The 16,188-nt window shown below is 45.3% G+C and overlaps 1 pseudogene; it reads right to left on the minus strand.

The window, feature by feature from the left end:
• Window positions 1–12,868: 12,868 nt before the first annotated feature.
• On the minus strand, window positions 12,869–15,689 carry LOC146200640 (uncharacterized; annotated as a pseudogene).
• Window positions 15,690–16,188: the final 499 nt, after the last annotated feature.

The raw sequence follows: 16,188 nt of genomic DNA on the forward strand, positions 1-16,188 counted from the left end.
AAGTATTCAGTGCCAGAACCAACCAGCTTGAAGGCATCAAGCATCGCGGTATCTGAAGATTTCTGCCCAGCTACCAGGCATGCGCGAAAAAAGTTGATCGATTTCGCCGAAGAAACAGCACCCAATGAAAAGTTTAGTCTGCGCTATAGTAATCTGGTTCTAAAAAAATAAACGTTTCTTGTACTGCCCAAACACTGATAATGTCCAGGAGATTGAAGGTGCACGTAATGCTACGAACAAAGTAGTCATGCTCCTCAAGCTCATCTCCATAGCTAACCGGCCTTCTGCGTAGATGCACGTAAACGCCCCAAAGTATCTCGGTCTTATTTACTAATATACGCAGTGTCATTCGTAACCGTGATTCCTTATCCCGTGCAGCTGACACTACTTCATATGACATAATTCTGTTGACAAAAACTTGGCAGTGAACTTTTTTCGTCCCACGAAAACTACAGTTTTTCGATGTGATCGCTCTTCAGGCCGTGGTGGCGGCGTTTTAGTAGCAGTGTCTGAACGCAATGAATCCTTCCATGTCAAACTTGCCACTTCATTAGAATTTATTTGCGTGCAGGTAACAATTAACCTTCAAAAACTTTTATTTTGCGCCTGCTATCGCGCACCATCTGCACCCATTGGATTCTGTCGTGATCTTCATGATGCCTTCAATGTAATATATGCTAGTTTTCCCAACATTCCAGTTTTTGTTATTTGGTGATTTCAATTTTCTTAACATCGATTGGTCTTGCACTAGTATTGCGAATAACGGGACATCAGAGTCATCAAATTTTGCAGAGCTTTGTGCTAATTTTTCATTATTTCAGGTGATTACTGAACCAACGAAAGTTACATCATCTACTTCCAACTTGTTGGATTTGTTATTAACCACCGATCCAGATTTTGTTTCGGGTGTTATATGCCTAGAATAAGTGGCCATTTATTGTTACACATTACATCAAACTTACCAGTGCCTACATCGCATAACAAAACTAAAACTGTCTGCATTTACTCTAGGGCAAATTTCACTACGTTCAATCAGGCTCTAGAAGTTCTTCTGGACCCCTTCATGCATAGATTTGAAAAGCGATCGGTAAATGAGAATTGGGTGCTGTTTAAAAGCAAACTTCATGAGTTAATTGATTTGTACATTCCTCGTAAAACCATTTTGACCAGCCGACACGCACTGTGGTACAACCAGACACTAAAACGCCTCGCCAACAAAACGAGAAGGCTATTTTCTAAAATAAAACACTCAAAACCACATGAGCTGTGCTCAACGCTAAACGTAACTGTTAGAGCTTATAAAAATGACTTGAAAGAAGCGAAACAATTTTTTTTATTAATTTCAACTGCCATCGCTTATGTTAAATGATTCGAAAAGCTTTTGGACCATTATACACGAGCCAGGCCAGTCAGCAATATCGCTTGTTGATTCTGAGTCTAACCCCATTCCTGTGATCAATTGTGCTAAAGTTCTGAATCAGACCTTTGCTGAAGCATTTTCAAGCGACCATAGTTCCCCTCTTCCTGTTTGCGAAAGTTCTTCTGAATTTCCAATGAATCCCATTAGATTTGACTATGTTGGGTTATTTAGTATAAGTGAGCATTTGAAACTGTCTTCTTCTTGTGGACCCGATTACATCAATACCAAAGTACTAAAAAACACTCTAACTTATTCTGCGATTATATTGTCTAGGATATTCGAACAGTCATTAAAACATGGGATTTTGCCTGACGACTGGAAAATAGGAAGCGTAGTTCCACTCCATAAATCAGGTGACAAGCATGCGGCTAACACCTATCGACCAATATATCTAACTTATGTATCTTGCAAAATCATGGAGCACGTCATTTTTTCGCACCTAGCCACCTCTTTAGAATCTTCATTTTTTTCGCCTCTTCAACATGGTTTTAGAAAACATTTTTTATGTGAAACACAGTTAGTGGCATTCGTAAATGATATACATTCTTCACTTGACAGTGGATATAAAATTGACTGCATATATTTAGATTTTTGACGTACTTTCGATAAAGTGTTCCACAGGCTTCTTCTTTATAAATTGAGCATGCCTAATATTGACAACTTACAAAAATGGATTGAATGCTTTTTAACTAATCGCTCGCAGTTTTTTGGCGCTAATGGCTACCTCTCCTCATCAGCCCTTGTGACTTCCGGTGTCCCGCAATGATCTGTGCTTGGCCCTCTTTTATTTCTGATTTACATAAACGACCTACCTAACAACAATAAATCAACAGTCATACTTTTTGCCGATGATTGTGTCATATATCGCTCAGTAAAAGCTACTAATGATCTAAGTGTGCTTCAAGCTGACCTGGATGCTGTCTCTGACTGGTGCTTTGCATGGAATATCACACTTAACACGACTAAATGCGAAGTAATGAGCTTTTCTCGTCGCGGCATTTATTGTCCTATTTCATATAACCTTAAAGGAGCATCATTACCATCAGTAAAATCTTATAAATATCTTGGCGTTATTGTCGCATCAAACCTAACTTATAATGGAAATAATGAGCACATTATTTCCATTATCACAAATGCTAACCGCATGCTAGGCTATATTAAACATAATTTTTCTATGGCACCATCATCTGTGAACCTACTTCTTTATAAATCACTCGTCCGTTCAAAACTGGAGTATGCTGGCTCAGTTTGGGACCCCCCCACAGATTTATTAACTAATGCTTAGAGTCTCTTCAAAATCGCGCTGCACGATTCATTCTCGGTGACTATGGGCGTTTATCAAGTGTAACACTCATGAAGCACGCATTGTCATTAGAACCTTTGTCGCGACGCAGAAAAATCCCCCGCTTGTGCCTTTTCTTTAAAATGCATCCCAATATTTTAACGCTGAAAAATTCACCTGTAACATCATCGGCATACGTCTCATCACGCATCGATACTCTTGTAAAGTAGGAATACCTCATTTTCGAACTGCATCTTATCAATATTCATTTTTACCCAAAACAGCAACGGAGTGCAACTGCCTGCCTGAAACGCTGGTGCTTGCTGACAATGTCGATGAATTTAAAACAAAGCTGTGAAAAATACTGTGCAGCAACGATTGATAGTAATATTTATTTTAGCTCCATAGCTTTATAGGTTAAGTTGTGCACTTTGGCCTTCCAGCGATCATGTTGCACGTTGTACGCGACTTCTTATCTGCTTCCCATTTTTTTTATCGAGTGTTGCTGTTTGTATGCGATATCGTGAGCGTCATTGTTTTTTTTTCCACCTTATCCTCTATTTATGCATTCAATAATTTGCAACCTGTATAATTTGTTTTGTTTGCGGTTATTTTATTCTGTGAATTCTGCATTGCAATCATCATTTGCCTTCATAACCTGCAACGCCATGTATACCCATGTTCTTTCCTCCCCTCCTTTTTTTTTTGCCAAGTCCGACTCCCCTCTATAATGCCCACCGGGCTAAGAGGGTAACTGAAATAAATACATAAATGAATGAAAATAAATAAATATAATAATAATAATAATATTGTTACTATTATTAATATTATTATTATTAATTGGTTGAAGGAAAAAAGGAGCCTAATATGTCACTTCAGTTCTGTGGACACCCAAAGTGCGCCGTACATGAAGGCAAGAAGGTGGGATTCACACTTGGAAGAGAGAAATAGTTGTAGTACTGGAGGTTTTCGTAGTAATTTTGACCACCTGGGGAACTAAGGGCACTGAAAACGCGTAGCGTGAGGAGGAGTTGGCCTACCGCTATTTTATGGTGCTGCACCTCGGGTGTCGTCGTCCTCATTGCCTTCACTTTATATTGCCCGAATATCCGTGCGAAGCCAAGGTCACCACCGTTCTTATTTTTTAAGTTTCGCTGTTTCTTGAACCTATGCGAGACTGCAATACCCTTCGAAATTCTGACGATGGATTACGTTTTTGGAGTGCCGCTCTAACAGCGGCAAACCTTCGTTCAGCATGAAATGAATCCTTTGCTCTAGGAAACACCAACATAGCCCATGAAGGCTACTATGCAGTGCTTGCATGCCGCAGATACGGATAATCGGAAGGCTCTAGCAACAGTATCTGCCTGATGGTCGTAAGGTACTTGTGATTTGCATGAAACTGAAAATTGTCTACATGCACTGCGAACCTACACGTGAACTAGAGACGGTATAGTGTCACTTTTTTTCAGGCCACTTATTCGTGCCCTGCCTCCATGACATGCTTAAGAACGACAAAGAGGGTTTATATCGGTTATCAGGTTTGAACTTACAGTACCATAAATAGTGACGTATGAAGGTGAAAAAGGAAGTGTGATCTCATGGCAATTTTGTTTTCAAAGTTTGAATGTTTTTCATTAGTGTTAGAGGTTTGAAGCACTGAATATGTAGGGTATGCGTTGAATTACGCGTTCACTGTCCCAGTGTTCATTTCCGTTTAATATATACAATCGTCACTTTGAATACTACTCTTTTGAGCAACAGGAGAGAGAAGAAAATGAAGACAGCAGTGAAGCGCGTGCTAGAGTGTTGAAGCTGACACAGCGAGCGTGGCATTATTCTTTGTTGCAGGTACCCGGTTACTTATCCTCCTAAGTGAATTTCTTTGCGCCGCATTCTCAAGGTTGTTAGAACAAAGATCCTTACCAAGGGCATTTGAGGTGGCTCTTGCTGACCCAGGTGCGTTATCGACACTCGTCCCAAGATAGCTACTACAATCATCTGCCAAAAGGTGAGACATCCCACATTTCTGCCGCTGGCCTCTCTTTTCAATCGTTACCCATGAGAGTAAGACTGCAACTTCAGACACGTATTTTGGGGAAATATTAGGGCGCAATGTGCAGCAAGAATAACCAGTTAAGCTCGAAATATGTGCCCACCATCTGAAAGCTGGGACTACTGTCCTTTTAAAAGTCAAGCCTGTTCAGGCTGAGCCACATGGCAGCGTTTCTTCGGCGTCGCGTCAGCGTCGTGTCTTCGGGCGTCAACGCTCGGAGCGCGCCGGCAAGGGCCACCAAACACATGACGGCACACGCAGTGGCGTCTGCCAGCCACGGCATGGACAGATTCTGGAAGGTCGAACAATTATCTCCCGTCGTTAGCTTAACTCATCCTGTTCAGCGGTGACGGCAACCTACTGGGGACAAAGAGGGGAGACAAGGAGAACAAAGGAAAGAGATGAGACAAGGAAAACAAAGGCCCGGGCACGAGCGTGGACAGCTGGCGCGCTCTTGTATTCGGGGAAACGCTTTTAGTCTGTGGTGCCAAGTACAAAGCTGCCTATGCCAGGCTTGCTATTGGGCCGCGACTGCTAAGCATTTCTGGCACCGATTCTGACATCTCTGTTCGCATGCGTTTTTCAGCGTCACCTCGCATCAAGCGCCTAAATTTCGCCTCCGGCGTCGCCGATAGCCGCGACGCTGACACGGCGCGGAAGAAACACTCGCATGTGGTTTCTCGCTTGGGGCATAAGAGCCCCCATGTGGGTGTCCCAAGTGCGCTCTGAACATGTTTGTGTGGTGCAGTTATTGCGACCTGAGCTCTGGTGCAGTCTGTACTGATTTAGCTTACCTTCCTCTAAAGATATTTTCGCTGCATCGTATTTGCAGGGCTCCTAGGCTGTCATCTAAAGTATGGATGTCACTGAAGACTCGAATACTGAGTCACCGGCGGAAGGCGCTCTCTCTGCATGCGAAGACCGTACTGGATTTGGTGAACTCTCGACATCGCTCGACAATGCGGCCTCCTTTACCATCGGTGACTCTGAAACGGTCAGCGCCCCCACTGGCAAAGTCGTGGGTACGGCGGAGCTACGTCACACTTTGGCGACGCCGGATTTTGGCAAAACCACTACCTGTTATGCACCACCCGACAGAACTGACACAAGCCCTAAAGTAGCCGTAGACGAAAAGGAGGGCAGCCCAGGCACCGTAGTGGGTACTGATTCATGCACGCAAGCAGCAGCACAGGAATGCTCGCGTAGTGAATCAAATGTCACTGAAGAAGTAAACCCTGACAAGGTGTGCACAGAAAACATGATGCGCGAAGTGGAAACTCTGCAGCTTCGTCGTGAGCGACGTAGGGCTTCCAGGCAGACGAAGCGCCTAGACAAGGACATCGCTTCGATTCAGGATTGCTTTGTAGGAGAGCTGAAGCTCCTCGAGGAAGAGGCAGAAACATTGAAAGAAAAAAACCGATTGCTGTCAATTGAAGAAGAAGAGAATATTGAACTCGTGCTGAGCGAGCTGTCAAGACGCGGTGGCCCCGCTCTGTCGAATGCCGTGCGAGAAAACATGAATTTGTATTTTGAGGTCGACCGACTGAGTGATGAACTGGAATTGAAGAAAGAGGAGGCTGAAGCTTTCTACTCGCAGTTCATCGGCTTCATCAATACTTCGGAGCAAGAATACCGGGATGCCTTGGATGAAATCATGGCTTTAGAAAATATTCGAAAGTGCGCCATAAAGGCCCTCGAAGCAGAGATGGCCACTGTGTCTGAGTGCCCCGAACTCATGATGCTATTCCACAGGCTCAATGCAGTTAATCCATTTCCTGACCGTTCTTGCTGATTCAGTGCCACAAAATAAAGAGCCGTTCAGTGACGCGGGTTGACATGGCTCCTGCAGAAAACTCATTTGGAAATGCTCGTTTTATGCCACTGTTGCATTCTTTTCTGCTAACCTCATAGTCCTTGCTCATTTCTGTGTTTTCAATACCTCACACACCAATACTTCAAGCATTTGCAGTGGGTAGTTCAAGTTTTAGGTGAATAAAGGTATTTTTTTTTTTGCAACAACCTTTATCCTCAGCCGTGCAGTTTCAAAAATATTTTTTCATGCAATCGCCTGAATGATGAGCACAGAATGTATGCAGGCACAATGTCGTTTCGCCTTCTAGTGATATGTTGCAATATCAAGGAAGCCAATGCAAATGAGTGCATTTTTACGTCGCATACTTCTGTATTCGTTCTTGATGGAGCAAATGTACTTATCGCCAACTTTGTAGTTATCGTGCTTTCCCACAATGCCACAAGCGATCCCAATTGGGCTGTATGGGTGCTGCAACCTGCCACCAGATGACATTGTGCTCGTGCGTTCATTAGGGTGCCTCGATGTTAGCGCCGCCGTTCAGGGTGGTGCCATGCTTTGACCCGCCCCACGCCGCCTCTTTCGCGCTGCGACGCCATGTTGAATCACGGCGGGCGCTCGGAGCGGTCGCAGTTGCGTGGTGCAAGCAGACAAGCTTGCGTTGTTCGAGGCTGTGGATGATTCGCTGGTGGTTGCACTCGTTTGAGAGTGTTAGACCGCGTGAATTAACAGCTGGCCAGGTCCACCGAGCGAGCCTTACGGGTGTTTTCATGTGCTGTTGTGCGCTGGGTGAACCCGTAAAGGGCTAGGTTGTTTCATTTCATCTGCGACTCAAAGGGAAGATACAAGTGGGATCGACATAAAGCGCTTATATAATGGCGAGGTAAGTTGCAGGAACGTTTTGACCTATATTTTGTTCGGAACAATGTTTTTCTGCGCGCGTAGTGTCCTAGCTGATGTAGAGTCTAGTGAAGATGCTTTTTGGTAGCGCTGTCTCGCATATCTCCAGCGAAGGATCCTAGTATATATTGAGCCGTCGTTATCGCAAGCGATGTAGTCAATGTTTTGTTTGCGAGTACATGGTCGCAACCGGATAAATGCGACGTTAAATCCTGACCATGCTTCCTATTATGTTGCGGAACTAAATGCCTAAGTATGATGTGCCACATGTAAACACGCATTACGTTACTCAGATTTCTGCTGGGGTTTCTGGATCGGTATAATTGTCGTAGTCAGCGCATTGCTTATAAACATGCAAGGCTCGGTAATGTGCAGCAACATTTTTATGAAAACGTTCTTTTCAGCACTGTGGATAATTTTCTTCCAAGTATTTCTTTGTATCACTATAAATTACCTTCAGTAACCACTTTTTAGCGTTTTGTCTTTCCTTAGCACCCCTCTGATGAGGACGAGCTCGAGAGAAATCGACGGGATGGACGCCGCCTGTTCAACTTCAGAGCTTTGACAGTACTCTTTGACTTTAGATGTATTGCTTGTGCTGGAGTGTATTATTTTATTTATTTATTTGTTTATTTGAAATACCCTAAAGGCCCAATAGGGCATTACATAAGGGGGGATGTGGAAGCAAATCAGCGTAGAACAAAAACAGGATAACAGATGATGTTATGGTGGTATTTGAGGGAAGTATATAACTAGTCATAGTAATCTTTATACAAAACTAGGAATAAATAGTCGGACAAGCAATATTTCAACATAATAAGAGAACTGTAAAAGATAAAAATGTGCAGCGATTTCAGCAAAAGGGAAAAACATGCACATCGCGCATGACAGATACTACAAAGCTGACCATGAATACAGAAACTAAAACCAGAAAAAAAGATAATAAATGAAACATTTGATATCTCACCGACTCAGAAACACAGATTACACCGAAAGAATCAAGGAAAGGAAGCTCTATACAGGGAACGACAAAACCGGGCAAATCGACTACAATGCGTCTGAAGAAGCTAGAAATGCTGCTTGAAACTGAAAAATCAGTCAAAACAGCGATATTTGACGCCAACTGATTCCATTCATTTATTGCTAAAGAGAGTGGTGAATATTGGTATTTTGTTTGTTCGTGCGAAAAGTGTGAGGATTTTGTTCGCATGGTCAAGCCGGGTTGAGACGTGAGGAGCAGGAAGAAGATTGGAGCGAGGAAATTTCTAATTGCTATAGTATAATGTGTGAAGAAATGATAATCGCGCAAACTTGCTTCTGAAAGCGAGTGATGGTAGGTTTAAAACTTCTTTAATTGATGATACGCTCTGAAATTTTGAGTAGGATGATGTAATGAATCTTGCTGCTTTATTCTGGACGGATTCAAGAAGATTCGAAAGGGAGTCCTGGTGAGGATGCCATATGACAGAATCATATTCTAAGGTTGACCTTATCAGTGTAGTGTAAGCTTGATGTCTTGTGTTAGAATTTGCGAGGTGTAAACGGCGCCTTAGCATGCCAACTTTTCTAAAAGCTTTGCTGATGATGAGGTCTATATGAGCATTCCAAGAGAGATTAAAATGCAAATGAACACCCTGATATTTTATAGAAGAAACAGATTCAACAGCTTTACCGTTGATTGTGTACACGCTAAGTAACGATCCTGGAACAGACGAAAATCTTATATGTTTAGTTTTTTCTTCATTAATTTCCATTTGTCAAGTACGACACCATTGTTAGCCTGTTTAGATCGGACTGGAGCGTATGTGCATCTTCCGCGTTAGATATTGTTTTATAGATTACGCAGTCGTCTGCAAAAAGGTGAATTGATGAGTTGATGTTACTTGCTATGTCATTTATATAAATTAAAAAGAGCAAAGGCCCGAGAACTATCCCTTGTGGGACACCTGATTTTACACGTGCAGGGTTAGAGATGCAACCATTTATTTTAACTGATTGGAAACGATTAGTCAAGAATTCAACGATCCATCTGGCCGTGTTATCATCAAGCTTCAGATTTTTAGTTTTTGACAGTAAAAGTTTGTGAGGAACACGATCAAAGGCTTTTGAAAAATCGACAAAAATTGCGTCTGTGTCAAGGGACATATGTAGCGCATGATGTAGGTCAGTAACTAATTCAAATAACTGCGTTTGACATGATCTTTTGTACCGGAAACCATGCTGGTTTTCTAGACGCAGACTATTTAAGTTTAAATGGTTCATAATGTGAGAAAACAAGATGTGTTCTAATAGTTTGGAGCATATTGATGTCATGGAAATGGGTCTGTAGTTAGTAGGATCAGAACGAGCTCCCGCCTTATGTATAGGAATGATGTGAGCAATCTTACAGTCATCCGGGCCGCATCCTGAGTCAAGTGACGGCTGAAATGGCAGCGACAAAAGAAATGATAATTTATGGCACGTTAGTATAAGAAGTTTGGAGGTGATGGCATCGGGGCCAGGACTGGTGGAAAGCGGAAGTCTGTCAATCGCCTTCGCTACGCGGTTTGCAGATATTACAATTTTGGGGGACTTCAACTGTGTACACGAAGGAGTGAGTAAATGGAAGCTGGTAAGTGGCATCTCGTCTGTGAATACTTGACGAAAGAGTTCAGCAAACGTTTCAACGATAAATGGAGAGGAATAGGCATGACTATTCTCGTCCGTTAGGATAGGCGCAGTCTGGTCAGATTTGGGAATAACTGAGCGCCATAATTTTTTAGGGTTGGTTTTAAGCATATTGGGGACAGTCCGGCTAAAATAGTTTTTCTTAGCCTCCAGGATCGCAGCTTTAGTTAGATTCGAAAGGTTATTGTAGCTATCCCAGTCAAGCGGTTAATTGGTTCGACTAGCTTTCTTATAAGCCTTTTTTTTTTTTTGTTCAGGCTTCTCTTCACATGGGCTGTGAACCAGGGGTCATTCGCTCCTGCTCTGATTGTGAATTGTGGAATACAATAAATTCAATTATATATGATTAATATATAATTCAGAAAATATACGATTAATTTTCTGCATATCGGCATGAGCGTAGTCACGCAATCTTTTCTTTTATTTTGTTAGTCCGAGGCATCATTAGGGAGCAGTGAGCCAGCCTATGGTCGCTAATCTCCAGGACACGCGTTGTAGCTTGTTCGGGACGATTAGTTAAGAGTAAGTCTAAAATATGACTGCCGCGCGTGGGTTGCTGTACCATGCAGCTGTGAAAGGTGATGCAGCTTAAGCAAGTGGAAAAAGCGAACGCATTCAGAGCGATTATTCTGAGAACAGATAGCAGACAACCAATCGATATAGGGATAATTGAAATCGCCACCTAAGACAATAACACACTTTGGAAACTTTGTTGTAATGTGTTCGAGAGCGTCGTTCAGGAGTTCAGAAAAATCAGATCTGCTATCAGGGGGACGATAGCAAGCCCCAAAAATGCATTTGATGTGCTGAAAGCAAGCAGATACCCCAATCAACTCGAGAGGTGTGTCAATCTGCACAAGAGAAGGTTGGTAATGATCTGTAACTGCGATCGTAACTCCGCCACCTCGGTGGTTATCTCTGTCTTTGCGGAAGAGCACCAAAGAACTCGGAAGCGCAAGCTCGCTGTTGGAAACTTCGTCAGATAACCACGTTTCTGTGCCGATAATTATGTCAGCGGAGCATGTGTGCAAAAAGGATTTTAAAAGATCAGCCTTTGGAAGAATGCTGCGGAAGTTAGCTAGAAGAATCGAAATTGCTGATACATGAGTGGCTTGAGGTCGACGCGAAGAAGGCAGTCAGTGCTCGGAGGAAGTCGTACGTGTGATCAGCTCTACTCTGCCTGTGGATGAATTGTACTCGTAGATACAGTCGCGTAGGTGAAGCTCGTTGAATCGAACACTGAAGCGCTCCTTCTCGTAACGGTTCGCTTTAGCGTAGTCACGCAGCGTCTTTCGGGCATATTGTACCCTGAGGGAGAAATCCTCCTCCAGCCAAACCTTAGGAGTATCGAGGTCTTTAAGTTTGTAAGCGTAGTGCCTCAGCCTTTGATTTAAAGTTTAGAAATTTGACAATCAAGGGGCAGTGAACGTTGTCTAGACGCTGCCCTACTCGATGGGCGCGCTCAATGCCGCCACAAGTTTATCAGATCAATGACGCTACCGAGACGGCAATGAAGTATCGCGCCGCGGCGAGTCCAGCAGCATGCTTTTAAGCGCTTCTTGGCGTTCGTCGCTTTCTGTTTCTCTGCACGTTTCACTATATTTTTCTCGAATGCACTTGCCCGTCTCGCACATTATAGCGCTTATTATAGTGCTCGAATAGAACTTTCAATGCACCACATGAGGTATGAGTGAATTCTTAATACCGAACAGTACCAGAACTGTTCATTTGTGTTTCTGAAAATATCCGCATTTCTTTATTGCGCTTACTCGTGAGCTTACAGAGGTGATTATTACCTGCTTGGCAGATGTGTATTAGCTCTAATATTTTGGTAGCAGCAAAGGCCGGAATGTAATTTTTTATATTTAAACTAACACGGTAGCCGTGATTGCGCATTTACTATTACTGATTCACGCTTGGTCAGGTGATATATTCGAGATGTGTGAAATCTCTATTCACATCGCACTTCAGGTGTTATGTTGTGTGGCGTGCATTTCTCTGAATTGTTTCTATTGCTTTTTGCAGCGAGCTGCAATTCTGTCACCAGGAACATATCCAGCCTCGGAAGAAAGTACCGGAGTAACGGCTGCTTTGTGAGCACAGCCAGAAACCTCGTCAAAGGATAGTGGGCGAAATAGTGAGTGATGTAAGCACCCATGTGTCCCAATAAATATCTGTAATGACCAAAGGTTCCCTCAAGATTAAAAGTGTTAGACACTTTGGCTGCCTATGGAGCAGTTACAGCAAAGCATTTGCTTTGGGACTTATAGCCCGAAAGGCCATATATTTTAGAGGGATACTCATGTTCACATCTGCTAGGTGAGTGCAGCTCTGGTTGTGGCGTGTTCCCTTGAAAATAGGTTTTTTTCCTCAAATATTTGAACTACTAAAGAGGAATCAGCTTCGTTTTTGGCGCCTGATCTAGCATGCACCATAATGTTTAATGAGATGCACATCTCGAAAGTTGTGCTACAACACATCATTCTATGGGCTTGAAGGCCTTGGTTAATACAAATGCAGGCAAGGTGGGACGCTTAAAAAATTGCAGTGGTTTAGCTACGGTTAAACCTAGTCTGTACGCAATAGCTTTATTCGCGTCCCTCTCCTCGGACTCCATGCTGCAGCATGGACACAGATACTGTCACAAACGAGGTTCCCTACCACTGGAGGGGTGATGAACTGTTTCACTGCGCCCAAAAACAGGGGACCAGCCAAAGGTCCGATTGCACTGGCTTAGAGGAGGTCAGCGGGGATCACTTGGGATGCCGCGGCCTCCACCGCGCGCTGGATAAAGCCCGGCTCACACTAGCGGGAAACTTCCCGCAGCGGCGCAACGTTCATGGCGCCGCTGCGTCGCAGCTACTCGGAAGGACGCTCACACCACGCCCGTTTTCCCGCTGCGTTTGTCGTGGAATGTAGAGGAGGCGAAGGCGAGCGGAGCGAGAAAGAGTAGTCACGTGACAAGAGAGAAGGGAAAGCACGCGCTTTTCTCGTGCACAAGTGAGCGGGCCCCCCCCCCACCCCTCCCCACATCCCACTTCCCCATCCCCCGGACACCAAGTGTGCCGCATTGACATTAGGCCGGCATAACCCGTGTCCGGTCCCCCCCCCCCGTGAATATCCCAAAGTTCCCAACCAACCAACTCGAGCGACACCAGCGATGCTCCCGTCGCCCGCGCAGCAGCCGCCGGGAGTCATTGAACTTGGACTGACGTCACGGTCTGCGCTCCGCTCCGATTGGCTACTCCGTTCTGCGGGACGGGAAAAATAGCTCCCGACCCCATCGCTCCGCGGAACGTCAAACAAGTCAGACTGCGGGAAAAAAAAACGGCTTCTGCGGGAAGCGGCGCGCTTCCCGCAGAACCAACATCAGAACGTCCAGCGTTCCGCGTTTTCCCGCTAGTGTGAACGTGCCTTAAGCCAGCGTTGGTCTGCTGGCTCGGAAGTACGCAGGAGAGACACCCACGCCTCTGGGGTGTTTGAGTTGTCTGTGTTGTAGTGTGTACAAGTCCACGCCATGTGTATGAGATTGGCCGGAGTTGAGCAGTGTTTACACATGGGGACTATCTGTTCCGGAAAGATCCTGCTATATAAGATGTGGTGTGGGAAGCTGCTAGTTTGTAGTTTGCGCCATTGGACGGTCTCGCGTCTTGTTAGATCGCGGTGTGCGGTAGGATATGTGCATCTTTGGAGTCGGTAGTGCTGGAGTATGTTCGTGCAAGTTGTGATTAGACAAGCGCGTGAGATATTAGTGTCAGCGGAAGCAGGGTGGCTGATGATACTCTCTGCTCGGCAGCTGAGATCTCGAGCGAGAGTGTGTGCCTGGGCGTTCCCGCTGAGCGACTCGTGGGCTGGAGCCCAAATATGTAAGCGAGATGTGGAAAAGGGTGCTGTAGAACGAAGAATGTGTAACGCCTGGCAAGAGATATGGCCAGCATCGTAGTTGCGAATAGCCTGTTGAATATCACTGATGACGACTTTGGTATTAGTGTCGACTAGCGCTAGCGCAATGGCAACCTCCTCAGCTGCGGTGACTGCTTCTGCATTGCGAATGCTGCAGGCTGTGTACCAGCTGCGATGAGGAGCGAGAGCTACCGCCACCATTGCTGGCCTCGATGGATGGTAAGAGGCATCCGTATATGTGACGTCCGGACGTCCGCTGAATCGTTTCTCGAATTGACGAGCCCGATCATCACATCTCCTGGCGTGGTGTTCCGGGTGCATCCGTTTGGGAATGGGAGGAAGGCGGAGATTTTGGCGATATTCCGGTGTTAATTTAGCGTAACTTGGAGCCGATCTCGGCGGGGAGATCCCAACTTGCTGCAGTACCGCTCGGCCAGCGTATGTGAGTGAGAGCAGCTCATACTGGGCGGTGAGGGTTGCTTCGATCAGTTCGATCACGGTATTGGAGATTCCGAGAGCCATGAGCATATCGGTAGCTGTGGACATGGGAAGACCTAGGGCCATCTTCAAAGCTCTTCGAAGTGATGCCTCTAGCCATTAGCCTCTAGTAAGACGTAAGGAAGGTCCAGAGTAGGTGATGTGGGAGCAGATGAAAGCTTGAAAGAGGCGCAGGAGGTTGGACTCTCGCATGCCATGATGCTTGTTGGAGATTCGCTTAAGGAGGCGTCCGATCTGTACCACCGACTGGTCGATGCATTGGAGCGTGATGTTGTTGCTGCCGTTAGCGTGCAGATGCAAGCCCAAGATCCTGAATTTATCTGTTCAAGAATCGGGTTTCCTTGCACCTGCAGGTTGATGTCAGGAAGTATCTTTGAAGGGCGTCGTCCCGGGGAAGGGATGATGATATACTTGGACTTTGTCGCTGAGCCGGTGAGGCCAACTGTACTTAGATAATCTCCGATCCGTTCGATGGCGGTCTTAAAGTCTCTTCAATCTGGCCGTCACTGCCGCGCGTGATTTAAAGTGTGAAGGTTGTCAGCATAAATGCTGTGATGCAGGTGGGGGATGTCGGCCAGTAGTTTCGGCAGGCCTATCAGTGCGACGTTAGAAAGCGTCGGCGAAAGTACGGCGCCTTGCTGTGTGCCACAGTTTCCCGGACAGATGTGCCGGCTTTAAGTTGCACTGTGCCGTCGGCGAGGAAGTTTCGGATGTACGCATACGTGCGATGTCCAACACCAAGAACCTGAAGTTGTTGAAGAATCGCTTCATGGAGGACGTTGTCGAATGGCTTGACAATATCGAGGCTGGCGATGACTTTCGTGTCTAGTGTACGTCTCATGACTACCTGATGATGGAGAAGAAGCATAATATCCGGGGCTGCTAAATGAGGGCGGACACCGAACATTGTGTCTAGTAGAAGATTGTTGTCTTCAAAGTATCGTGAGAGTCTGGTCTGAATAGCGTGTTTCATCAGCTTCCCAACGCAGGATGTGAGAGAGATGGGACGGAGGTTGGCCAAGGTTGGTGGTTTGCCCGGCTTGGGGATGAGGACTAGAATGGCGCATTTCTACTTCTGAGGTATGGTGCCGCTGGCCCAACATTCTAGAAAATAGTCGGTGAGAGCATGAATGGATGCGTCGTCTAGATTCCTAAGAATTTTATTTGAAATGCGGTCAGGGCCGGCCGCCCTAAATCGTCTTGAGGCGATTGAGTTCTGCTCGGACCTCCGCAAAAGTGATTGGAGCGTCTAGACAGAGATTGTCTGCGCCCTGATAGAAGGGAAGGTTGGTTGCTGGTTCGGGGCGGATGTAAGTATTTAAAAGTTCTTGTGTGAGCTCGTCAGACGTGCCAGGATACTGGTGAAAAATTCTCTCAAGCTGTTGGCGTGTTTGGAGCTTGCCTCCAGCTGGGTCGAGTAAATGTCGAAGGAGATTCTGCGTGTTACGAGCGTTTTGAGTCTTGTTCATCTAGCTCTGTCAAGTGAGTTCTATTGCATAGTTCTCGATATTCGTATGTGTGCGCGGCAGTCTACGTCGGATATCGCGGTCCCACTGGAGCAACCTTGCATTGCTGCCGTTAACTCGGCAGCAAAGTGACTTTATGCTCTTCGCTCGCTCCTTGACTTCATGCTAGTTGCCTGTCCTCTGCTT

Source organism: Amblyomma maculatum, chromosome 2 (assembly GCF_055883805.1).
Source record: "Amblyomma maculatum isolate TAMU_Amacu chromosome 2, ASM5588380v1, whole genome shotgun sequence".
Classification (NCBI taxonomy): Eukaryota; Metazoa; Arthropoda; class Arachnida; order Ixodida; family Ixodidae; genus Amblyomma; species Amblyomma maculatum.